Source organism: Gopherus flavomarginatus, chromosome 1 (genome assembly GCF_025201925.1).
Source record: "Gopherus flavomarginatus isolate rGopFla2 chromosome 1, rGopFla2.mat.asm, whole genome shotgun sequence".
NCBI lineage: Eukaryota > Metazoa > Chordata > Testudines > Testudinidae > Gopherus > Gopherus flavomarginatus.
In genome coordinates, this window is record NC_066617.1 from 312275404 (window position 1) to 312303016 (window position 27613).

Below are 27613 nucleotides of genomic sequence, written 5' to 3' on the forward strand. Positions count from 1 at the left end.
TAAGCATAAATTCAACTTAGCTGGTATTAGAAGAATCTGATTCACGTGACTGGAATGTTGAAATCACTTACTACAATAATCTATTTAGGAAGGGCCAAGTGGGCAAAAGAGGACAAGGAGTGGCACTCTGTCAAAAATGCAATTAGCTGTTTCTGACTCACTGATAACTCAGAAGCAAATGATCTTGAGTGTCCGTGGATAAATGTTCTAACAGCTAATGCTAAAGACGGGGTATTAGCTGTTGTCTGCTGCACAATAATCACACTTGAGAACTGGATGACTCCTTAAGAATGTGTTACAACATGTTAGTACTAAAATGTACTTGGAATTTCTAAATATTACAGATGACAATTTCTTAACTCAAAAACTGTTGCATCCAACATGGGAAAATTATTTATTAGACCTCACTTTGACAGATAAAGAGGAACTGGGCATAGAACTAAGTTAATGGTTGCTTACCTGAAAATTATCAAGACTTGATTACGTTCATTATGTGCAACCAGGATAAAGTTCGAACCAGTTATAGATATATTTGGTGCTTTAAAAGAGCCAATTTTAATAAAATTGTAAACAATTACAAGCCAAATCACTTGAGAGAGAGAATATAAATAGAAAAATGTGAATGATAATTAGAAGCTGTTTAAGAAAATTTTACTAGATGCCCAAGAAATCACAATAGAGAAAGAAGGCTACACTGGGTTTTTTAAGGGGGGGAGTTAATAACAATTAATATAAATTAGAAACTAGAAATAGTAGAAAATTGATAAGGGATGCCAAAGAACACAAGGCGAACTCTTTAGCCAGCAGAGTCAAGGACAATGAGAAAGAGTTTAAGAATGTTAGGAACTAAAGGAACTCTAGCAATGGTTTGATACATGAAAAGAGTAGAATTGTCAATAAAAATGCAGAACATGCAGAAGTGTTCAATGAATATTTCTGTTCTGCAGTTGAGGAAAAGTCAGAGGATGTATTCATATCATATGAAGATATATTTCCCATTTCAGCTATAATTAAGGAGGATGTTAAACAGCAGCCACTAAAGTTAGACACTTTAAAATCAATAGCTCTAGACAACTTATATCCAAGAGTTTTTTAAAAAAGCTGCCTGAAGAGCTCTTTGGACTGTGAAATATCAGGGGGATAGCCGTGTTAGTCTGGATCTGTAAAAGCAGCAAAGAGTCCTGTGGCACCTTATAGACTAACAGACGTATTGGAGCATGACAATTCGTGGGTGACATGCATCCGACAAAGTGGGTATTCACCCACGAAAGCTCATGCTCCAATACGTCTGTTAGTCTATAAGGTGCCACAGGACTCTTTGCTGCTTTTGGACAGTGACTGATTTTCAATAAGTTTTGGAGCACTGGGAAAATTCCAGAGGACATGAAGAAAGCTAATGTTCTGTTACTAGTTTAAAAAGGGTAAACAGGATGACCTAAGTAATTATAGGCCTGTCAGACTAATTTAAATCCTGGGCAAAATAATAAAATTGCTGATATGAAACAATTGAATAAAGAATTAAGAGTGTAATATAGTTAATCCTAGTCACAGAAAAATAAATCTTTTCAAACTAACTTGATATCGTACGTGTGTATGTGTGTTTTGATGAGATTACAATTTTGGTCGATACAATACCTACTAGATTTCTGTAAGGCATTCGATTGGTACCACACAACCTCTTAAACTAAAACTAGAATGATTCAAGATGGCACACATTAAATGGATTCAGAACTGGCTATCTGATAAATCTTATAATGTAATCAAGCCAGTGTATTTCTCATGGAGTCTCGCATGGATCAGTTCTTGGTCCTATGCTATTTAATATTTGTATCAATGACCTGGAAGGAAACAATCATTATTGATATAAATTTCAGATGAAACAAAGACTCACTAATAAAGAACGATCTCAACCGTTTGGTAAACTGAGCATGAACAAATGATGTGCATTTTAATACAGCCAAATGTAAGGCCATATATCTAGGATCAAAGAATGTAGGCCATATTTGCACAGTAGGGGACTCTATCTTCGAAAGTAGTGACTCTGGAAAAGTGGGTATTCACCCACGAAAGCTTATGCTCCAATATGTCTGTTAGTCTATAAGGTGCCACAGGACTCTTTGAAAAAGTACTGAGGGTCATGGTGGATAATCAGCTGAACTTAAGCTCCCAGTGCAACACTGTGGCCAAAAGGCCTAATGTGATCCTTGGGTGCATAATCAAGGGAATACCAAGTAGGAGTAGGAAGGTTATATTACCTCTGTATCTGGCCCATGTGTAACCAATACTGTGTCAAGTTCTGATGTCCACAATTCAAGAAGGATATTGAAAAAATTGGAGAGGGTTCAGAAGACCCACAAGAATGATTAAAGGACTGGAAAGCATGCTTCATAGTAGTGATACACTCAAGGAGCTCAATGTAGTTAGCTTAACAGAGAGAAGTGTCAAAGAATGACAGTAGCTCTTTAGGAGGGAACAGGGCCAGTTCACCTGTGACGCTTCAGCTGCCTCCCAATTTGGTTTAAAAGCAAACAACTGGTGAATGAGGGTTGTGTTAGAGTACAGATTGAGTCGGTCAGGAAAAGGGTGGGTGAGAGCTTCCATAGGTCAATTTCACTGTGGAAGCTCCCAGAAGGAAACTAGGTGGTTCCTGGGAGAAGGTCAAAGAGCAGCCAGAGGGATTTTGCTGGCTTGTGTTCCCCAGCCAGAGAGCCAGGCCTGGAGAGAGCTGAAGGCCAGAGCACAGCAAAGGGAGTTGCCTGCTGATGTCTAAGCTGGAGAGCTGAGTCTGAGGGCAAGAGAGGACTAGTAGTAGGGGGGACAGCAGAGAGGCTTACACGATGATGTCTCCAAGCTGGACCCATGGCAATGGTGAGAGGGCCAGGGGGAAGGAGGGATGGTCCCCTAGTGAGGATGATCTCCCAGCAGAGAGGTGGGAGGCTCCTGCTGGGAAGAGTAGGTCTGCACTCCAGCTGGAAGGGCTGGGATGACTATCCCGGCAGAAGGACAGAAGAGGACAGATGAGGAGTTTAGCCGTGGTGGAAATGTGGCTGGAGTGTGGCATGTGCTATGTCAATATACAAGAGGTTGTATGATTTTTAGGGACTGCTTGCAGAGCATGTCTTAAATGGACTATGTATGGGCATTTTTGTTATGGACTATTTGCACTATGTTCTAGTAATGAAGCATCCTGAAGGAGGGGTATTGTTAGGCAAGAGAGCTGTCAGAGTTACTGGGGACTTTGAAGAAGGGGAAGCTGAAGCAGACCCACCAGTTCTCCTCTGTCAGCTGCAGGAGGGGCTGCCCTATAACAAGAAGGCTAAAGGGTGATTTGATCAATCTAGAAATAAGGTGCAGGTTTTTCAACAATGGGGGTAACTAACCACTGGAGCAACTTACCAAAGCTGTTGTGGATTCTCCATCACTGGAAAATTTCAAATTAAGAACAGATGTTTTTGTAAAAGATATGCTCTAGTTCTACCTGTAGTGAGGAGGCGTGGCCTCCCTCAGAGTGACAAAAGGGACCAGAACATGCCCCCTGGTGGGCCAAACCGGGAGAGCCACAAACACCTCACTGGAAAGGCAGGACAGGAAGTGGACGTACAAAAGATGGGCCCTGCAGCTCAGTTGGGCTGGAGTTGCCACAGGAGACAGACGCATCCCACCTGCTGCTGGAGCCTGCAGAGGAGCTGCTGGGGTTGCCTCCTGAGGACTGGCCAGAGCTCCCAGGGTCACTGGCTGACCAAGATATCAAGGAGTTGCCGGGATCCCCCCCAAGATGACAGACGAGCCCCATGGTATAGAAGTACCAAACCCCAGGGATATAGGAAGTAGCCCAGGGGAACTAGAAGACCATCTAGTTGAATGTTGGACTGCTACAAGGTCATTGTGTTGCAGGCGGATTCCCCACTGACTCAGTGGCAAACCACTCAACCACTGTTAGGGCCCCAGGCTGGGATGCAGAGGAGTCGGGTGGGCCCACATCTCCCTACCCCCAGCCACCCCATCCTGGGGGTGGCAGCACCCCCATCTTAGGCCAGGAGACCTGTGGTACCCTGCTCACCCTTAGACTGCACTGATGCTCACCCCTGCCAGAGCCCCTAAACTGCGCTGGTGCTCACCCTTACCTGGAGCTCATAGACTGCTTAGCCACTGTGCTCTGATTGCAGGACAGAGCCTACTAACTGTCTGCTGCGCCACCCTGACTGAAGGACCGGGGCTCATAGACTGCCATACTGTTCTGCCCAGCCGGAGAACCAGACCACTAAGTGCAGCTAATTCCCCACTTTGAACTCACCTTTACAGGTACGTGACAGTGAGGAGGCATGGCCTCCCTCAGAGTGACAGAGAGGGATGGCCATGCAGCCTACAAACCCAAAATATTGGATTTAAAAAAGGAATTAATCCAGGGAAGTCCTATGGCCTGTGTTATGCAGGAGGGTATACTAGAAGTAACTAGATGATCTCAGTAGTTCCTTCTGGCTTTAAAAAAATCTATGAACTTATGGTTGTTGCATTCATAAGTCTGTAGGGATGACATGTACTGTAACTTTGTATTTCTGGATTTTCTAGGTTTAAATGGGTGTTACAATAACTCTGAATTTTTTGGTTTTCAGAGGTTAAAGTTTAGCCACTCTTCATGTTCTGGAAGGGTAGGAAGCAGCGTTGGGCATCCTTAATTCTACTTTCACAAAGCATTTGGGCAATTCATTACTGTCAGGCATAGTGACATGGTGCCTAAAAGTCACTATGTAAATTTGGGTCTTTTATAGGTTTAATCCATTCTTCAGAGCAGGACATTTGAGCCAAGCAGCGTTGTCTTGCCAGCCTATTTCTCTGACAGGTGAACCATACTGCTAGGAACTGTGAGTACTCCTGTGCATATGACAATACAACTAACAACAAATGTGGCAACTCTAAAGACTACAGAAAACAAAGGAGACTTATAATTTTTCTCTTAAATTGTTAAGTGTGAAAGTTCCCATGAAAACCACTTCAAGTCTAGAAAATAAGAATACAGCAAAGTCCAAAGCACATCATGTCCTCCATTGCCTAAGGTTAGACAACATACAGCTAATAGTGGCCCGATGGATGTGATAGAAGCAATAAATCATGCTCTTTCTCTCTGCCCTGGTCTCCAATGTCATGCTTACTGCACAGCTGCCACACTGAGATTGATGGTGTTTGCCTTCAAAGCAAGAATAACTTCTCACCCACTTCTCTCTCATTCTGTTAACAAAAGGACACCAAAAAGCCACCCTGTTTACAAATATCTACATTAGGTATTTAGAAGATGACCATTACCTGGGTGTCATAGATTGGATAAATGCCCATTATATCTATATGTACTTTGGTTCTTTCATTTATATTGAGCACATAGCTTTGAATTTACTGGGATTATAACCATTGCTATTTATGTTAGCACTAATGTACATTCATCAGCAGGTGATAATGTGAGTGTAACAGTTCTGTATCTGTGATATAGCAGAGACCACTGAAAAGTAGCAGAAACATACTGGTAAGTTTAGGTCACTCATGGGAACAGTGAATTTCCTATGCATTTTTAATGGCTATCACACTCTGGTCATCTTGTGGTGCATTTTTGTAGCTGTTTGTTATGCCTTTTACTGTAGCTTGTCTCATTAAAGTGTGAGTATCTGCATTATAATTACATATTGTTACTTCAATTTACATCGTCCGCTAGGTGTGGATAATACTTTTCCAGGCAAATATAACATATCACAAGAGATAATATGATGTCAACTATAAGAAAAATGATGGAAAGATATTGTCATCAGCAGGATTATAAACAGAATGGGACGCAGATGAGTTTCTTTCATGAGTCAGTGTGATTTGGGCTTATAATAAATTTGGACTCTGGCCATCCAATCTGCATAAGGCAGACCTCATTCAAATAAAGAGCAAGTCATTAATCACAACTTGGAGGGATATTTTTCTGGTACAGCACCAGTATAAACCACTGGATGATAGATATATTTAGTGTTGTGACCACAAGGAAAACTACTTCTTCAACTCTGGCTCTTCTTTGCTGGGCTGATGTCAGCCCTCATTCACACATTTGAACTCTGGTGAGGGTAATAGCTTTATATCCAAGGGCAGCATTTTGGCTCAATGTCTTTAAACAAAAGATTGACAAAATCATCAGGTGTGTAGTGGCTTTGGGGAGTTTAAAATTGACATTAATTATTCCTGAATTTATAAAGAAAGGACCAACAACTTATAAACCACAGAACTCTGGGGCAATAACATATCCACCTTCTGTGCTCCTGCCACCATCTCCTCCCCACCTCCTTTGTGGCTTGTCTGTTATTGTGAGGTTAAGCCTAATCTATCACTTGATCCATTGCTGCTGCCACTGAATATTCAGCTCTCTTTGCAAGGAGTTTGGGCCTAAACCAAAGCCCAAATGAAATCAAATGAGAGGCTGCCATTGACTTAAATAGACTTTGGATTAGACCCAATGTGAATAAGATCTCTGGGCCTGCTTCTTCTCTTGTTTATCCTCAGGCCTACCAAGTGTCATGCCTGTGGACACCCCCACATTACACAGCCCTACCACATTTCCCCATCTCCGCTGAGACGCTGCACGTCTAGCTGAATTGTGGGACAGTTGGAGGCGTCTCCCTACACTTGCACCTGTAGCTGCTCGAGGTCACCATGATGCCTACTGAGCAGGCAGCCAGGCATGTCCTCTCTTGCTGCTCCCTTTCCTGGATCCGGGCTTGAAAAAAAAGGTTGCCACTCTGAGGCACAAACTGGCCACTGTACCCCTCCCCCCCAGCTACCCACCCACCAACAAAAAATAGAATAATAGAAATGTGGGGCTGTGTAATGGTGTGCACTCACCTGTCACGAGCGCCCCCTTGGCCAAGTGTGTGCACCTGCACTTTCTCTCTGCTTTGTGGTGAGTCTTTGCCAAAGAATGCAGTTTCAACATGATCACCTATTCACAAATTTGGGTAAAATTTGGCTAATAGTTTGGAGTGAATAAAAAATTAGGAATTTTTTTGAAGTAGAAAAGTTCATTATGAAATGTCAATTTGAAACAATGCTGGGCGGGGTTCAGTAAGAAAAAAGTTTTGGTTCAAAATCAAGTATTTTTTCTGATTTTTCAGTTTGCCCATCAAATAAAAAAATCATTCCATTCCACATGGCTAGTTTTTAACCCATCTGGGCATTTTTGTATTGCCTTGTGGTTAAAAGATGTAATATGCTGGGTGGGGGGAGCAGGACCGGCGCTAGGGGTTTGAGCGCCCTAGGCGGATGGCAATTTCGCCGCCCCGCGCGCTGGTCCTGCAGCTCCGGTGGAGCTGCTGCAGTGGTGCCTGAGGAGAGTCCGGTGGTCCGTGGCTTTGGTGGAGCTGCTGCAGTCATGCCTGCGGGAGGTCCACCGGATCCGCGCAAGGAGCTGACCGTCCTCAGGCACGACTGCGGCAGCTCCACCGGAGCCGCGGACAACCGGACCCTCCGCAGGCACCACTGCGGCAGCTCCACCGGAGCCGCCTGCCGCCCCCTCCAGCAAAATGCCACCCACCAATAATTCTGGCACCCTAGGCAATTGCCTAGGCTGCCTAAATGGTAACGCTGGCCCTGGGGGGGAGGTTCTCTTGGGACACAAGAGAATGGTCTACAATTCCCCTCCCCCCTCCATTGTCCAAACTGCGGTACCATGTTAGGATAAAGTCAGAAAAATGGTAAAATAACAAAAAAACATTGTGTTACTTTTTCTAATGTCACACTCTGTCAGCATTGGTGAGGCCTCAGCTGGAGTACTGTGTCCAGTCCTTGGTGCCACACTTCAGTAAAGATGTGGATAAACTGGAGAGAGTTCAAAGGAGAGCAACAAAAATAGTTTTTTGTTATTTTACCATTTTTCTGACTTTACTATTCTAGTGAAAAATGTCACCAAGCTCTAGCCTAGAACAGACAAAGTAGACTGGAGGCTGTGTTGGATGAGATGGTGACATGTCAGGAATATTGTACTGTGTGCAAAAATGGGACCTCTTCATTTAGGATGGTCTACAGCAGTGGTTCTCAACCTTTCCAGACTACTTTAGCCCTTTCAGAAGTCTGATTTCTCTTGCGTGCCTCAAGTTTCACCTCACTTAATAACTGCTTGCTTACAAAATCAGACATAAAAATACATAAGTGTCAGAGCACACTATTAGTGAAACTTTGCTTCCTTTCTTGTTTTTACCAGATAAATATAAAATAAATCGATTGGAGTCCAATTATTGTACTTACATTTCAGGGTTGTACTTGAGCCTGTTATTCACTTGTCAGCCTTGTCTGAATCCAGAGTCCCTGCCACTTGGGGCTGAAGCATGTAACTTAGCTTCATGGGGCCCTGGGCAATTGTCCTGCTTGCCACCTCCTAATACCAGCCCTGCACCTGCGACCCCTCTGAAGCTGTCTTGTGACCCCACTGGGATCACAACTCCCAGGTTGAGAAACACTGATCTTGATGAGTTGAATACACCCTGGAAGACTTCTGCGTACCCCCAAAGGCAGGTGTTCCCCTGGTTGAGAGCCACTGGTCTACAGGATGATCAAGTTCTCAATAGCTTACTTAACGTGATCTTAAAGTATTGCCTTGGAGCTGATTGCCCAGTGATGGAATTTAATTGGTTCATTTAATTGGTTCATTGTACAAAACAGACAGAGGACAAATAAACTAAAGATACTGGGTTACCATTTATTCAATACTCAAAGTTCATTCATTTGAAAAACAAAAGCACACCTCAAATTTTTTAATACTAACATTTGATAGATATGCCTGGTCTATTAAACAAGTGTAATCAGAGACTTCACTGAATAAACTCACTAGAAAAGACATGTTATAGGTATTGTACTGCTGCCATTCTGTAATACGGTAATACCCTGTTAAACAGAGAGATCTGATGACAATATTCCTGTATGTCTCTTTCAAACAAAAGCTCACTCTTGTGATAATTATTGTTTTGCTTCTCATAGTTACATGGCAAGGATTTGTAAACCTGTTAATACTTCCTAACTACATAACTTGAGTGTATGCGTAAGGTTTGTATGTCCTACTTAAAGGGTGACTTTAAAAAAAAAGAGAGAGTCTGCCTGAACATTTACTCTTGTTACAGCCAACACTGACAATTACTGTAACTGAAAGATATTAGAGATACAGTGGCCTTATTTATCTATTAGTTCATTTGTGCATTTGACATGTCTTCACTGTATAGTCAGCTACTCCGGTTGATTGTGTCAGTCTTTTGCACAGAAACAGAGGCAAGAAAAACATTTTAAAAGACAGAAAAATGTTATTTTAAAACAAACAAACAAAAAAAGGCAGGGAACTCAGGGGCAGGTGCGGTGCTACCCTCAACTTTGTTGGGGGGGGGGGTTCTTTGGTTGGTTGGGCTTTTTGGGACAGGGGCATTTTGTTTTGAATTAACTTGATTTTAAGTCAGTGATGCTCCTTAACCATGTTTATAACCCCCTGTCATGGTATAATTCCCCACTCTGAACCTTAGCGTCCAAAAGATGGGGTACCAGCATGAATTCCTCTAAGCTCAATTACCAGCTAAAACCTGTAGCACTGCCACCAACCAGGAATTCCAGTGCCTGGTACACTCTGGTCCCCCCAAAACCTTGCCCAGGGACCCCCAAGACCCAGTCCCTCTGGATCTTAACACAAGGAAAGTAAACCCTTTCCCTCACCGTTGCCTCTCCCAGGCTTCCCCTCCCTGGGTTATCCTGGAAGATCACTGTGATTCAAACTCCTTGAATCTTAAAACAGAGAGGAAAATGCACCTTCCCCTCTCCTTCTCTCTTCCCCTCCCAGATTCTCCCTGAGAGAGACAGTAATCCTAAAACAGAGAGAAATTAGCCTCTCTCTCCCTCTTCCCTCCTTTCTCCTCACCAATTCCCTCATGAATCCAGACCCAGTCCCCTGGGGTCTCACCAGAATAAAAAAACAATCAGGTTCTTAAAGAAGAAAAGCTTTTAATTAAAGAAAGAAAAAACAATAAAAATTATCTTTGTAAATTTAAGATGGAACATGTACAGGGTCTTTCAGCTATAGACACTGGGAATACCCTCCCAGCCTAAGTATACAAGTACAAATTAAAATCCTTTCAGCAAAATATAAATTTGAACTCCTTCCAACCAAATACACATTCGCAAATAAAGAAAACAAACATAAGCCTAACTCGCTTTATCTACCTAGTACTCACTATTCTGAACTTATAAGAGCCTGTATCGGAGAGATTGGAGAGAAACCTGGTTGCACGTCTGGTCCCTCTGAGCCCCAGGGTGAACAACCACCAAAATCTAACAGCACACACACAAACTTCCCTCCCTCAAGATTTTAAAGTATCCTGTCCCCTGATTGGTCCTCTGGTCAAGTGACAGACTGGCTCACTGATCTTGTTAACCCTTTACAGGCAAAAGAGATATGAAGTACTTCTGTTCCATTAACTCTTAACTATCCGTTTATGACACCCCCACATCTGCAGCCAACCCACCTCAGAGATCCCTGTTTTTTATTTTTGGCATGATTAACGCTCAGATCCACAAAGGTACTAAAGCATAAGTCCCAGTTTTAGGCACCGCTGTGATCCACAAAAATGTGGCTCAGCTGCCACTTAACCCTGCAGGTGCCTAAACTCACTCAGTGCCTACATTTTCAGGGTAGAAGTTCCCTGCATGCCTAAATTTCCACTTCTGGACATATTCGCTGCTGCCGCATTCTAGGTGTCTCTGTGACTACCTCCCACCCGAGCCCCAGTACAATCCACAAATCAAGAGAAGATAGTCAGAGGAGCCCTTATCTCACCCATGGAGTCCAATCTGGTATGTATGCTCTGAAGATGCCTACGGGGTCAGGTCCCATTCAAAATCTGGTGGGCTACCTTATAACTTTTAGCCCAGCAGCTGGGGGACTCACTTGGGTTGTGGGAGACCCAGATTCAACTTGCCCCTCTGCCTAATAGGGAGTAAGGATTTGAACAGGGGTCTCCTAGTCTCAGGAGAGTGCTCTAACTACTGAGCTATGACATATTCTGATGTGGGAGGCGGTTGTCTCAGTCACTCCTGTTGAAACTGTGCTACTGTGTATACTCAAAGAGACATGGGGCCAGGGAGAGAGACAGCAACCACACAAGATTGATGCTCTAGCCTGGTGGTTCTGGGACCCACCTGAGAGATGGAGACCTGGGTCAATTCCCCCTGCTGCAATGACTCTAAGTATTTATCCAAAGTGGACCAGCTTCAGCAGAAGAGATTGAGGGACATCCCCCTGTCCCATCAGAATATCCCAGAGCTCAGTGGTTAGAACAGTCTCCTGAGAGTGTAGGAGGGCCCTGTTCGTGTCCTTTCTTCCTCTCAGGGAAAGAGGGGAATTAAACCCAAGTCTCCCACAGTCCAGGTAAATGCTCTAAGTAAAGGGCTTAAAGTTGTAAGGTCACCATCTCCTCCTTCAGCTGCATTGTGTGGAGTAGGGCAGGTGCCTAAACCATTCTCACAACATATGTGAGAATGCCTAAGCCGTCTGAGTCTACGAGAGGGGCTTCTGATTGTGCGTTGCTAGCAGACACATGCCTTCCTGCAGCCTTCACAGAAGTGCCTATCTCCCTAAGAGGGGTGGTATCAGGCTGTCTTGAGTGGCTCACAAACATGGGTGTCAACCTCAGGGCTGACTGTTAGAAGCCAAGGCACAAACTCCAGACTGGTTGTATGGTCTCTAATTAGATTTCACCACAAGCATCAAGTATGAACCGCCTTCTGGTCTATCTTGTCACCCAGGCAAGCGTACCTGTGTGTGAGACACATGGTCCCTTACACCAAAAATCACAACAATGTTCAGGTTACTCCCAGTCCCAAAGGGCCAGTCACTTACCCGAGGTCAATTGTACCTTATGCTCACCAAAGACAACACTTGTCACCTGTAATAAAGCAGCTAAGGCTTTGTCTACACCAGCATTTTTGTTGGTAAAACTTTTGTTGGTCAGGGGTGTGAAAAACACATACTCCTGACTGATGTAAGTTTCACCAACAAAAGAGCTGGTGTGGACAGCACTATGGCAGCAGAAGAGGCTCTTCTGCTGGCATAGTTAATGCCACTCATGGAGGCGGGGGGTATTATGCCAGCAGGAGAGATCTCTCCTGCCAGCAAAGAGCAGTTACCCGAGAGACCTGACAGCGGTACAGCTGTGCTGGTGTAAGGTCCATAATGTCGACATAGGCTAAGAAAAGGAAAAAAAGAGTTATTTACGGGGTTAAAGCAGGTAAACATACAGACCAATGAATGACAGTCTTAGGTTCCAAAAAGTAATAGAAGCTGCTGTAATATGTAAGTTCTATATGTCCTTTAGGGCTAGCCCAAGCTTAGCAGCTTGAGGGTCCTTGCTTATTGTTAGAAATATTCCCCTCTCCAAATTCCAAGCAGCATAGTGATGAGTTTCCTTAAAAGGGATTTTTATTCCCTTCCCCCAGAGCCCCCTGCACCCAACCCTCTGCCCCAGCCTTGAGCTCCTCTGCCCCAACCCCACCCCAGAGCCCACACCCCAAGCTGGAGCCCTCACCCCCCACCCCAATGCCCCAGCCCTGAGCCCCTCATCCCCATCCCCACCCCAGGTTCCACATCATCTGCCGGAGCCCTCACCCACTCACCCCAATCCTCTGCCCTACCCCAGAGCCCACACTCCCAACCGGAGCCCTCACCCCCCTCCAACCCTCTGCCCCAACCCTGAGCCCTCACCCACACTCCAAACCCCTTGGCCCCACCACTTTAATTTTGTTATGTGTGCCAATATAAAGGTGATCTGTCAAACATCACCTCCATATTGGTGCACATAACAAAATTCATTCCGGATATGAATGGGAAAAATTGGAGGGAACATTGGTCAGAGCGCCTAAGTCCCTTCGTGGATCCAGACCTGGGTCTATACAGCCCAACTTAACCTTTGCCTCCTGAAGGAGAATTATATGAGGCACTGAAAACCTTGATTAATAAAGATATTTGCAAGGCTTTGTTGACTGACATGTCTACTTAGGGCCTGAGGTGCAATGTGGCATTGCAACAACTCAAACTCCAGCAGAAGCTGTGACTGCTGAGCTTTGTTTCAGGAGCTGAGTGAGGGCTGTGTTGTTTTGAATTTCCCTTTTCCCTAGTGCTGACAGTGAGGACTGACTGAGCCAAATGTGATAAGACTTACACCATGATATGGCAGGTCAGGAAAAGAGAAAACAATGATTGTTTCTAAAAGTGGCAAGAGAAAAAAAAACAAACATGTGGAACTTTTAATTTTTTTAAGCCCCCATTACTCTGAAAAAGAGCTTGTTGGGTCAGCGGTTCCCTCCCCCATCCATTGTTTGGAGCTACTGGATTTCTGCCAAACTGTTCAGCACATCTCACTACCTTGGAGTGGAAGAAATGTGGCAGATAGGTGGGACTTACATAGCCTGTCTCATCAGCTGAAGTCAGACTGAGCCAGCTTATAAACCATTTCTGGGATAATTTTTACGGCTCAACATTTGCTAGGATATGTCTAAAAGCTTGGCCTCCAGTCTTAGCTTTTGACAGGGTGATTTTTTATTTGAAGCTATGAATGTTGAAGGATAGTTACTTACAGAACCCAACAAGCAATCAGAATAAAACATTGAGTTCTTTACATACTAATACATACTGTCATACTGTGACCTTGAAATAATTTTCTGGAATATTAAGAGAAATGTCACAAATAATAGTAAGAAAAATAATATATTCCACTGCAGATCGGTGACACACTGTTACCATTTCTCTAGCCAGGGGTATATCTAAACTTTGAGCTGGGGGGTGTTCTTCCTAGAGAAGAGACTGTGACTAGAGTTATGTACGGATACAAAGTGCCTAGGGTTTCAGATGGGTACGTGTTTGGGACGCTTAGACCGTCCCACAGCTCACACTGCTGTGGCTGCATTCTATTTTTAGTGCACTATCTGGATGAGAGCTAGCACGAGTATGTCTTCTCGAGCTGAGAATCACACCCCCTGCTTAAAGTGCAGACATATCCCTTGAGAAACAGTTTGTCACAGAGTGGCTGGCCCTATAAGGGGAGTTACCAGCCTTACCTGTGACTTATCAGGTGCCTGAGCTGTGAGGTTAGCCTGAAGAGAGTACTTAGTCCTTATATAGGCCAGCAACAGCTTAGGGGGGAGAGTGAGGCTGTACCCAGAGAGTAGGAAGGCAACTCTGGGTTAGGGGAAAGAACTCTGTTTACATGTGACTCCCAGGCAGATGGCCTGAGATTAATCTGACTAGGAGGAAGAAGGAAGCAGAAGAGCTCTCTTTAACTCCCAGGCAATCAGACGGGCCTGAATTCACAAAGGAACTTGTAAGAGCCTTGAAAATCATTGCAACAACAAACTTTGTGTTAGGTACCTATGCTCCCTATGCAACACATGGGGAGAAACCTAAGAATGGGATCTCCAAAAGTCAGCCTGCAGTGACCTTAAGTGCTGCTAGGTGGCAGCTGTGCAGTGGTTTTGTGGATCACAATAGCATCTAGAGCAGTGGGTCTCAACTTATTGCACCTCCGTGTAGTAGCCGGGGGTGGGGGTGGGGGGACATGACGCTGTTTCCAGGAGCCACGTGGAACCTGCAACCCTGACCCTCTCTCATGTCCGAACCCCCTGCCACAGCCCTGATCCACTTCCCACCCTCCAAACCCCTTAATCCCAGCCCGGAACTCCCTCCTGCTCCCCCAAAACCTCATCTCCAGCCCCACACCAGAGCCCACAACTGCAGTCCAAAGCCCATACCCCCACCTACACCCAAACCCCTGCCTCATCCAGGAGCCCCCTCCGATACTCCAAACCCCTCAGCTCCACCTCGCAGCCTGGAGTCCCCTCCTGCACCCCAAACTCCTCATCCCTGGCCTCACCCTGAAGCCCACACCCCCAGCTGGAGCCCTCACCACCTCCCGCACCCCAACCCCCTGAGTCAAATGAGTGAGTGAGTGAGGGTGGGGAAAGCGAGCAACAGAGGGAGGGAGGAAGTGGGAGACGGAGCCTCAGAGAAGGGGCAGAGCAGGGCGGGGCCTCAGAGGAGGGATGTGCAGAGGTAGGGCAAGAGTGTTCAGTTTTGTGCAAGTAGAAAGTTGGCAACCCTGAGGGAGAGCAGAGCCTGGCTAAGTTGTCTTTTCTTAGTGCATACATAAATTCCAGTCTGAAAAATCTCCATTTTCCACCCCATCCCCCCAAAACTATGTGAACTGGCACCAATGCCTAAATGCAGTTGTGGATCTGGGTGACGGCCTGTGGAGTGTAATCCTGCAGGGAGTAGATAGGCCTCCGCAGAAGACCCAGGGTCTGGGAGAAAGGACATGATTGACAGGTTGAACTTGTGTTTAAATTGTTTAATTTTTAAGAAATAAAACTGAGTTCTTGAAGAAAAAGGGACTGAAATTATGTGGCTGGAGCGTGTTCTTTGGTGTATGGGTTAGTGAGAAAGCTCACCGGCTTCTGCTGTTAAATAAGTGTCCATCAAACATACGTTTTTGCATAAAATATCTCAGCCCCCTTTTCCCCTCCTCTCCCTTCCTCTTCCCTCTTTTCCCCTCCCCTCCCCACATAACTGGCTGCAGTAACAAGCACACTTTATCCGTCTCACCGCTTCAGATCTGAGGCCGATACCACTCCTCAAATGAGCTGCAATAGGATACTTTAGTATAATGTGGCTGGAATTTAATACAAATACATGGATCATGTGTGTTTACATCCTATGCAGGCACAAAACAAACATCTTAATTACCATAAAGGCTTACAATAGTGTTCTATGTACATTACTTCATAATGCCACGTAAATGCAAACATAATTCTAAATCTAAATTTGCCTAAAGCTTAGGGGATGAGGATAGAGCCAGCGATTCTAGTAGGGATCATCTCTACTAAATGGAGGGTATTTATTATAATGACCCACATTTTCAAATTTGGATTTTTGTAGCAAGGTTTCTAAATCCATAGCTTGGTTCCTAAATGACAATAGCTTGATTTTCTGAGGTACCAAACACACATAGCTCCCTCTGAAATCCATAGAAGCTGTGGGTGCTCAACATTTCTGAAAATCAGGCTATTTTAATTTTGGTACATAACTTTATGTAAATAAATTTTAAATATTTGGATAATACAGAGGTCCCTAAACTGTAGGACCTACAGGGGCACAGAGGAATGGGAGGGGGGAGGAGGGAAGGGGGCAGCCCTTCCCTGCCCCTGCTCTGCTCTGGTCCTGCTCCCAGCCACATCCTCAGCTCCCGGCCCTGTGTCTGGCCCTGTCCCCAGCCTCAGCGCAGCTCCGCTCCCAGCCCCCGCTGTCCCCCAGCCTCAGCTGCTGGCCATGGCTCCGTCCCTGGGGCAAGGCTGGAAGCGGAGCTGCACCTGGCCATGACCTAGCTACCAGCCCCCACTGCAGCCCAGCTGTGGCTCCACTCCCGCCTCCACTTCCAGCCGCAGCTCCTGGCCACAGCCCCACTCTCAGCTAGGGTTGCCAAACCTCCAGGATTGGCCTGGAGTCTCCAGGAATTAAAGATTAATCTTTAATTAAAGATGATGTCATGTGATTAAATCTCCAGGAATATGTCCAAGCAAAACTGGCAACCCTACTCCCAGCCCCAGACCCAATCCCAGCTGGAGCCCCAGCCTCGGCCCCCTTGCCGTGTCTGTGTCCCTCCACCATGCCCCGAGCTGCGGACCCACTCCCGACCATGGCTCCAGGGAATGTGTGCGAACAGGCTAAGGGGGGATGTAACCTTCAAAAGTTTGGGGACTGCTGGATTATATAATAAATTAGTCATTACATGGTACTGTTACCTGTTTTGAGCCCAGCAGTTAGCCAATTCAGGGTCTTGCAAATTACTTCGTTTAGGGGGAGGAACTGATGATGCAGTTTGGTATTTCTTTGGTGCAATCTTATTTATTTACAAAGAATGTAAAAAGTCCTGTTTCCCTGTACACAAATAGGAATCAAAGTGTGGGAGACAGTTTCCTTGCTTAATAGTCAAAGCCTCTTTTTCCAGCCCTCACTCTACCCCAAAATTCCTCTCTCTTAGCTTTCTCTCAGGTTACACTACAGGTGCTTCTCTGCCTGTCCTTGGCTTTCTGTTGCCTTCTCTGTCTGCTTCTGTGGTGTTTCTGACGTTTCCCTCCCTCCCTTCCTCCATGCTCACACATAGTTCCACCAAAACAATACCCAGACCCCTACATTTGCAGTCAGCCCCCAGTGAAACCCCTCTGCCCACAGAGCTCAGCTCCTGACCATCCTTGTATGTGGCCTGTGTTTTTGGGTGGCAGCTCCTATTGTTTCAGCTATTTTATTCCAAAAAGGAGCTTAACTGTTTTTCACATTTATCCTGAATGATGGGCACTTGTTACACCCACCAGCTTCAGAGGGTTCACCCAATACACACAGCATAAGAGTACTTATCAAATGACTGGTCTCATCAACCACCGCTAAAGTAAAAAATATATTGAACACTCGAAGTCCCAGATTTTGATTTTCGGCTGCCATAAGCACAAATAAAAATGTGTGGTCCGTGCCTGGTCCATTGGAATCCAAGCCATGCATACGTAAGTAGGTGTGGCCACCAGATATGCCAACAAGGTAATGGGCCCCATGAAGAATCACATATAAGCCAGATCCCGTGAATCCTGTGGTTCTCAACATACAGCGTGATAGAGATAGCAAACTCCTAAAGTAAAGGAATAACAGGCCTGTAAAGGACCATGTGTATGAGTCACAGTGCTCCAATACAGATAGGAACTTATTCCAGTATACCCCAACCCTGATATAACGCTGTCCTTGGGAGCCAAAATATCTTACCGTGTTATAGGTAAAACTGTGTTATATCAAACTTGCTTTTATCCACCAGAGTGCACAGCCCCGCCCCCCAGAGCACTGCTTCACCACGTTCTATCCAAATTCATGTTATATTCGGTTTGTACATTGTACAAATCTGTGTTGTTAACATTAACGTACTATCACCAAATCTGACAGGTAACCAGTTTCCTGTGCATAGTCCACTGCATCCAATACTCTGCTCAGCTACACACTGCTGAGCTGTGTTTTAGATGCAACCATCTGTGGCATGTTGTCAGACCCCTGTAAGGTTTACATTACTTTATTAACTTGCCTCAAAATATTATGATTGTGCTATGGAGGGAGGTTTTTGCCGCATTGCTCAGATACGGACACTATTTCTGCTAGGTTTGGAAGTAACTTATTTGGCTTTTTCATGGGTGTACTGTGTGACCTTCAGACAGACTTAAGTGCTTAAGATTGCCTCTCCACATTTGGCCTGTACTTATATGTGTGTATTTATTCACTCGTATGAATAACCATGTGACAGAGTTCTGGGAACCAACAGCTGTGTCAGCACTGAGGTCACCTAAACACCAATTAATTGCCACCAGGTTGGATCTGATGGGGGTAATTAGTGGAGTAGAATGGGCTGGGGGAGAAGTAATGAACAAATTGGCCCATTAACAGAAGATATGGCAAGGCACAGGAAGGAAGTCTAGAAGATATTGGGCATTCTGCTGATGCTAGGAAGTAATGCTGGGTTAAGAAATTCCAGCGTTCCTGTCTGGAGTACTGAAACTGGTAAAAAATATGGTGTTTGGAGCAGTAAAGTGGTGGGAAGAACAGATGTAAATAAACTGCATGGGGATGCTTAATACTTGAAGGTCTCTCTGACTCTGTGCAGACAGAGCAGAAGACAGGAGCAGGTTGTTGTCCTGTCACAAGTTGCTAAATTGCCTGAGTTATGTTAGCCTACAGATCCCTGTTCCATGATTGATTTAATACTAGATCTAAACATTTTAGTATCTGAGTAGAATGTTATAAAAGAGAGTGTGTCTAATTCATTTGGATAAATAATCTGCTCGTAGGTGGGCTTTATCTAATCTTTGTATCAGTTAGCTCTTTGTGAGGATATGTATTTTAAGATGTTATATCCTAGTAACACCAGAATTAAATGTCTACTGGAGTAAGACAGGCAAGCTCAGAGAATTCATGATAAGGTACTGAGCTGCTGTCATCTGGTGAGGATGTCATGGGGAGTGGGGAGGAAGCACAGCATGTGAGTACATTGCTCCCATGTTCTGAGGACTGGCTTTAGTTATCCCTCTTTGGAATCTAAGATGGGTATAATTGCCTGCTTCAAGAACAGGAATAGTCAGGACTTCCCCCAAATAGAACAGTTGGGTTCAAGCCAGATTAGGTAAAAGACTACAATGTTTGTTCTGAAATTCAGCAGAGGGCCAGATCCTCCAGTCCTTACACAGGGAAAATCCCCATCAACGTCAGCAGGGATTCTGCTTAGATAAATCCTGCAGGGTTTTGTCCAAAGAAAATACAGGAGTTGTGTGAATGCAGTACATAGCCGCTATAGAAATGTAATGCCTGTCAGCTGAACTTACAGATGTTGTTATGACAGGGCAGTCAGCCCAGGGATCAGCCTACCCTTGTCGCATGGGCTGGCCCACGTAAGATTTTAAAGATGTGATAATATAAAATTAAGGACGTAGTAGGGTGACCAGACAGCAAATGTGAAAAATTGGGACAGAGGATGGGGGATAATAGGAGCCTAATTTCGAAAAAGACCCAAAAATTAGGACCGCCCCTATAAAACTGAGACATCTGGTCACTCTAGGAACTAGGAGCTATTGGTAGAGAGAATGTGTCCCAGGAATAAGTGGTGTTGGGAGGAAATTTCATCACTATTTCTTTAAGGACAGAGGACTAGGAGCCTGGCAGAGTTGGCAGGGCAAGGCTCACCTCTCACCCAGCCAAGTGGGATGAACTTTAGGAGTGGGGACCAGTGTATATGCTGCCTTCTCCCACATAGTAGGAAAGATACCAGTGGAAGGTCTGTCTGCTGAACTCTCCTAGCTGGAGGGTGAAAGGACTAATTGAGGAAAAGAGCCAGCTGCCTCTATTTTGGGTCCTGGGACAGAATTAAAGACCCACCAAGGGGAAGGAACTCTTGAACCCTGGCCATAATGGAAGTCTTGGGACAAGAAACAAAATAATACGGACAGAAGTTGAAAACCAGGGAACCAGACGTTGACACAACAAAGAACACTGGACAGGGCCTACTGCTTCTCAAAGGTGTCTAAGGAGTCAGTGGACACTGCCCATAGGAACTCTGCCTGGAGGCGTGATTGGACAAGGGACTGGAAATAGGCCCCACAGTGACAGTGCCCCCTTGTCCTCATGGTGAAAAGCCCTAAGAGTGTACGTATGTAAATATTCAAAATTTTAGATATTTGAATTTGATAGTAACAAGTACTGAAACTTGGGTGGGGGGAAAGCCCCCCCGAAAGCATTGTCGTTAGAAGAGTTATTGACAATATAAACAGTTGTTTCAAGGGTTATGAGTAAACTATTATGTATTCATAGCGAGACAAGAAATGTTTTCATTTAGATATGCTGTCACTCTCTTATCAGAATTAAGTGTGGGGGGGGGGGGCGGGGGCAGCAATTTTAAACAGTATGTCTGCTTTCCTAGCAGATTTCAAGCTTCTGGAAGACTGTGATGTTGCTGAACATGCCATGTGGTAGAAGCACTGAAACATCATGGAGCTACTTCTAAAAGACTTCCATATAGAGTATCAAACACTGGTAATCTACCTCACTAGGTACAGAAAGTAGCATAATTGTTCCATCTCAGGACTCTGATGTCAAAAACCCCCACAACCCACTCAGGCTTCATCTTCGTAGTTTGAGATTACCTAAACCTCTTAGTACAACTGTTATTGAGTGGTTATTCGGAAGTGTACATGGTGCTTTACATGTAAAGACATGGTCCTTGTTTGTCATTTAAATACTGATAAATTAAGATGATTGATTCAAATACGAGGTGTGGAGGCATGATCAGTGAGGGGAGCAATGTAGGAAGCCTTAAAAAAAATAGATGGGACATGATACTGTTCAAAGCATAAGCAGATTGCATGAGGCCCAAGAGCATGGAAGAGACAAACCATAGGAGAAGATGCATCTTTTCTCACTCTTCACACTCCTCTGTAAGAGGGAAATAAGCAGAGATGTAGGACAGAGAGTTGAAGAGTTTTGAATAAGTACTCACAGCTTTATTGTGTACCACTGAGGGCAGGTTACGTTATTTCTCGTTTTTACAAGGCCAGTGGAGGAAGTCTGGCGGCTCACACTACCCTGTTCCAGGAGTCCTCCTGAAGATGAGAAAGAGGAACAGACAGCCACTGAGAGAGGAAATGGTGTTGCAGTAACTGTTGTCATCTGGAAAACCCCCAGGCTACTGTTTAGTTTAGGACCTGGGACAGGAGTCTGTAGTGCAGTATAGGGCAGGCCAGAGCTCTTCTCTCAACCGACCAGGACAAATCCTGGAAAAGAGGGCAATATATAGTCAGCCTCCTTCCTCAAAGTTGGGAAGATGCTGCTAGGAAAAAGGACTGGCTGTTCTTTTGGACCAGGATTGTGAGACTGGGTGACTGTTTGAACTTTAACTATCTCTACACTACACAGGAGAGTTTTAAAATTCCTACCCCATGAGGGACTCCTGCTAGAGAAAGGAATCCCGCAAAGGGGCACTTTTGGTGTTTGCAATTCATTTCAAAATTTGTTTAGCTGTCAGCTCAGCTCTCGTCTTTGGCTGGCAATAACCATACAAGTACATTAATACATTTAGTGACTTTTTAGTCCAAGATTAGATTAAACTGATCTTTGAGATACGTTAGACTATTCCATACTTTGAAAGAGTACAGCTAGATCACTGACAGGGCCCAACTTTTAGCAGACTATATTAGTTGAATATTTATTTTTAAAATTGCTTGATTTCTGATGTTCATTGGACTGCTCCTTAACCACTAGTTGTCAACTCTTCTTTCATTGTGAATATAGAAATAGATGCCAGCTAATTGTAAACATCTATTGACACTAAAAAACAAAAGGATTCTTATTGCCCTTTCTTCCAACACCAGTGTCCCTGCTCTGGGGAGTGATAGCAGATATTGTGGTCTTGCAGATCATCTTCCTAGTGGAGACGTCAGCGATGCAGAGTCTGGCTATATTCTAAGTTTAACTTGCTTTATTTACAAGCATACACCAGTCCTGAAACACAGGTGGTATAACAGCGTGCAGACAATCCTTGCTTTCAGGCATTTCAACCCAATACCCATCCCCATGGAGCTATGCTGCCTCAAGAATTGACTAATCAGAGATTAAGGTAGAGAGCAACCGCACTGCTGCTTGCACAGTGTCTTCTACTCACAATCTTATATAATAAAAAACTAATAAGCATTTCTTCAGAGACTAAAAACTTGCTCACACACTAAGAAAGAACTCTGAAGACTGACTATATGTAACAGAGCCACTTGATGATGGCTGCTATATGGCTGATGATGGCTGGATCTTTGTATGCCTTAGACGGATTGCTGTGTAGACACATCTGTTACAAAATCTTCAGCTAGTGCTATTTGGGATGGGTCCAGGTTTAGATGATTAATGCTGAAGCTCTTTCCCATATCTGAGTCTCACAGGCTGAATGAATTTATACCTTCTATCCTAGCTCATGCAGATAGGGCCAGGGCCATCCCTAGTGGGGGTGCAGTGCCAGGGACATAGACACTGAGTTTCTAATCTGACAGCTTCCTGTTGCAGCTGTGCCACTGAGGCTGAATTAACGAAAGAATGGTTGGAGCAGGGCAGCTGGCTCAGGTGGGTGGCCAAACTACGGAACTATAGTCTCTCTCTCTCTCTCTCTCTTCTCCTCCCCACCCAATGACTGTTCCACAGTGGCTAAATAGTCAAACTCTTTCCAACCCTCTGCCAAAGAAGGGAGAATTGAACCTGTGTCTCCCACAGCCCAGGGGAATGCGCTAACCACTTGGCTAAAGGTTATAAGGTAGAGAATGGCACCACAGCCATCAGATTTTTAAATGGAATCCTATCTAGTAGGTGGTCTAGATTGGGCCCCACATTTGACTTAGGTGGCCAAATGCCTGTCTTCTCTTGATTTGTGAATGCCTAGTGGAAAGCAGCAGTGTGCATGCCCAGAGGCATAAACACAGGCGCACAAGGAACTTTTACCCTGAAAAACTTAGATGTCCAGTGAGTTTAGGCCCCTATAGGGTTTGCTGCAATTTTTGTGGATCACAGTGGAGCTAAAACTGGGAGTTAGGTGCCTGAGCCACATTTTAGACCCCTAAGTACTTTTGTGACTCCCACCCAAACTGCCCTAGGTGTGACAGCAATTGCGACTGTAGCCCTAAAAACAAAAGTAATTGAAATGCATTTGGTCTCTTGGGGTATGTCTACATTGCAATTGAACAACCACAGCTGGCCTAGGTCAGCTAACTCGGGCTGCAGGGCTGTAGAACTGCAGTGTAGACATTCAGGGTCAGGCTAGAGCTCAAGTCCTGGCACCCACAAGGGGGAAGAGTCCCGGAGCTCAGGACCTATCCCGAGCTTGAATGTCTACACGGCAGTTTTACAGCCCAGGCCCTGTGATCCCGAGTCAGATGACCCAGGCCATCCAGGAGTGTTTAATTTTTGTGTAGATGTACCCTTGGTGATTCTTCCTGTAACTAACACATTGGACCAAATTCTGCCATCCATTACTTATGCAATCTTGCTGCATTCAGAGGAGTCGCGCAGGTCTACCTGAGGGCAAAATATATAGCACCTTATAGATTCTCCTTTTATTGAATCATTGAAACGTCATATCAGGGTAGCTGAAGGAATGTGGCAAGACAGCATTATCTAAAACTCCAACAATGTTTACTGCTGTTGGAGCCCTAACACAGCAGCACGAGCTGTTCCTAGGGCTGGCTACAGGCAGCACCACCTACCAGAAAAACACTTTGTCAATTCCCACTTTTCCAGCCTCAAACTGTACCCATCTGCACCTATCACTAGGGGAGAGGATGCCAATTTACAATATAAATTAAGATCTGTGGATGAAAAAATATTGACATTGTTTTTCAGACAAACTGCTGAAAACAGTATTGCCTCTGGTGTTCTTCAGAGGTATTAAAGCAGGGATTGGCAACCTTTGGCACAAAGCCCATCAGGGAAATCCGCTGGCAGGCCAAGACTATTTGTTTACCTACAGTGTCCACAGCTACGGCCAATCGCAGCTCCTACTGGCCATGGTTTGCCATTCCAGGCCAATGGGGACTAAGGGAAGCGGTGCGTGCCAAGGAATGTGCTGGCCGCCGCTTCCCGCAGCCCCATTGGCCTGGATAGGCAAACTGCAGCCAGTGGGAGCTGCGACTGGCTGAACCTGCGGACACTGCAGGTAAACAAACTGTCCCAGCCTGCCAGCGGATTTCCCTGATAGGTCGCATGCCAAAGGTTGCCAATTCCTGTATTAAAGCAACAATCTCTAACAATACTGGGGAAATACTTAAATAGTATTTAAGATAAGTAAGGATACTATTTGTAAGATAAAAAATGAAGAACTCTGCACATACTTTAGTGATTTAATAGAGTGGAAGAATCAAAACTTCCCCACTCCTTTCTAGCAGTACTTGAATCACATAGCATGTGGCAAGTTTTCCATAGATTCATTTTATGAATTACTAGAATGTCTACTCCACTGCTAAGTCCTTCAGTTCTTTAAAATTAATCACTTTCCTTACCACTAGAGCTCCTCACTCCTTGCATCTGATTATAGTAGGGGAGAAAGTTAAACATTTTTATATAGTTTAATTATTTGCTACACTTACAATAGCTACAATACAATAGCTTTGACAGTGCACTAATTGCTGAAAATGTTCTTCCTTGGGCTTCTTTGTTATTAAACTAGCATTTCCACAGGATATGGATCCTCACTTAACATGACAACTTTGTGGAGGAAAGATTGCTGTGGGACAGACTGACAACCCATTCAAGGTCATTGGTAGCATTCACAGAGCAGCTGGAGATGGAGGGACAATTCTTCTGGGCCTGAAAAATGAGCAATAACTGGTGAGATCTCACTGTAATACAGGTTTGTGATGAGAAGCAGTGACTGAAGAATTTTCAGATACACCAAGGCCACATTCCTGGATCTGTAGTGCCAAGCTCACTCCAGCCTTCCAACACAGGGGCACCAGAATGATAGTTGCATTGACAGTGGAGAAGGGAGTGGCGATTGCACTGTGGAAACTTGGGAAATCATTTTGGAGTTGGGAAAATCCACTGTGGGAGCTATTTTCATGCAAGTGTGCAGGGTCATTAATCATCTGCTACGCAGGACTGTGACTCTGGGCAATGTGCAGGACATAGTGCAGCAATGGGGTTCCCAAACTGTGGTGGGGCAATAGATGGCATACATATCCTTATTTTGGCACCAGCCCACCTTGCCACAGAGTACAGGCTACTTTTCTATGATTATGCAATCGTCGGTGGATCACTGAGGACACGTGACACTCGCATCTTTAGAGCACAGGACTGTTCATGTAAGCAGAGTCAGGATGAGCTCTACCCTGACATGTGGTGGAAAGAATTTCAGAGATTGTATTTGCATAGGCACGCCTACCCCATCCCAGGCTGCCGAGCTGTGGGACTGCTTTGTGACAGAAATGACTCAACCTAAGTTGGGTGGTACTTGCTAGACAAGGGACATGGGTTCCAAAACCCAGTGAATTGAGAGAGGCTGGGGGCAGGTATCTGTGCCTGGTGGTGCAGTGTCCTTGTGGAGCCAGAAGCACCAGTTCCACCCCCTCCTCTCTCCACAGTGGAATGTCAGAGTTGATTTTTTTATGCCCTCAAGAATCTAGATACAGGTTACTGAGCTGAACTCACTTTGGGCTAATGGTGCACTAGCACTGGGGCTCCCCTACTAAGAGCTGAGATCACTAAGAGTTGAAATCACTGAAGAGCTGAAATTACTGAGCTGAGAGCACTGAGTACTGTGCTAACTAGTGGGGGAGCCTGAAGCTATACTGTGGAACAGAGCAGCTGGCAGAGTGGAGCAGTTTGTGGGGATGGCTGGAGTGGATCACGGGACAGCTGGTGGAGCGGAGCGGCTGGCAGAGCGGAGTAGCTATGGGACGGGTGGAGCGGCCCACAGAGCGAGCGGAGCCAAGCAGTTTGCAGGGAGAACTGGAGCAGCTCATGGAGCAGAGCAGCTGGTGGAGCGGAGCAGTTTGTGAGGACGGCTGGAGGAGCAAAGTGGAGTGGCTGGTAAAGTGGAGCAGTTCATGGAGAAGGCGGAAGCAGAACCCACAGAGAGGCAGGGCAGTTGGCCCCGGACCACGTAAGGTGCCCCTTTCTACCCAGGCTGGGGGGAGGGACCTCTACAGATAAACTCTCGAACTCTGGGGTGGCATTGACCAGAGACTTTTGGGTTGTTGGACTTTGGGGTGATTGGACTTAAAACCTTAAGGGGAAAAAGGACATTGCCAAAAGTACTTGGAGGTGGGTTTTTGTTTATGGTTTGTGTTATAACCCTGTTTGTGGTGTTCCTCCAATGGGATGCCGCATTGATTCCTTCCTTTATTAAAAAGATTTTGCTACACTCAGATTCCGTGCTTGCGAGAGGGGAAGTATTGCCTCCTAGAGGCGCCCAGGGGGGTGTGGTATGTAAGTGTCCCAGGTCACTGGGTGGGGGCTCAAGCCGGTTATGCATTGTGTTACTGAAACGGAACCTCTGGATACTGAACCCGGCCCTTGTTGCTGCCAACTCAGAGGGGCAGAAGGGTTACATTCAGAAAGCTACAAGCAGGGACTTTCTTTCCCAAGTGGCAGATTGTGATTGGTGATGTTGAAATGACAATAGTTATCCTGCGGGACTCATCCTTCCCCTTGCTCCCCTGGCTCCTGGAGCTGTACACCGGTCACCTCCACAGCACCAAGGAAAGATTGAGCTACTGGCTCAGCAGGTGCAGAATGACAGTTCAATGTGCTTTTGGTAGACTGAAGGGATGCTGGCGTTGTTGACTCACATCATTGGATCTCCATGAAAAAAATATCCCAATGGTTCTAGCTGCCTGCTGCATCCTGCATAATATCTGCAAAGCAGAAGGAGAAAAGTTGCTGCTGGGTTAGAGGGTGGAAGTGGAGCTGCTGTCTGCTGAGTGTCAAAAGCCAGACACAAGAGTTCACTGTGGAGCTGTAGAGCTTAGGGAGGCTTTGAAGGAGCATTTTAATAGTGAGCCTCAGTAATGTGGTCTGGTGGACTGTGCTTTACCTGGCCCTGCTGTTCTGGGGCCTGTTAGGAATTGTGTGGTGTTTGGTGTACATGTATGAATATAACACTGTGTTTGTCACTGATCCTGAGTTGTCACACTGTACCATAACAAGTGGGTGCTTTCAGTACCACTAAGGTCTTTGCAGCATATGGTATGAACTAATAAAAAGATGAATTATTTTCCAAATAATAGAATTTTATTGATTTTTTTAAGTGCAAAGAAAAATCATTTCAATTAAAAACAAATAAATAAAAAACTTAATAAATTAATAGAACAGATCTTAAGATGGGGAGAGAACATTCATATCCATTTTGACTACATATACATCAACTGTGGTTTTCACAGGTCAGTATTTGTGGAACTGTGGTCTTCCTTATAGTCCCCTGGCGTGCAGTGGGAGGGATAGAGAGGCAGCCACTGATGCCACACTGAAAAT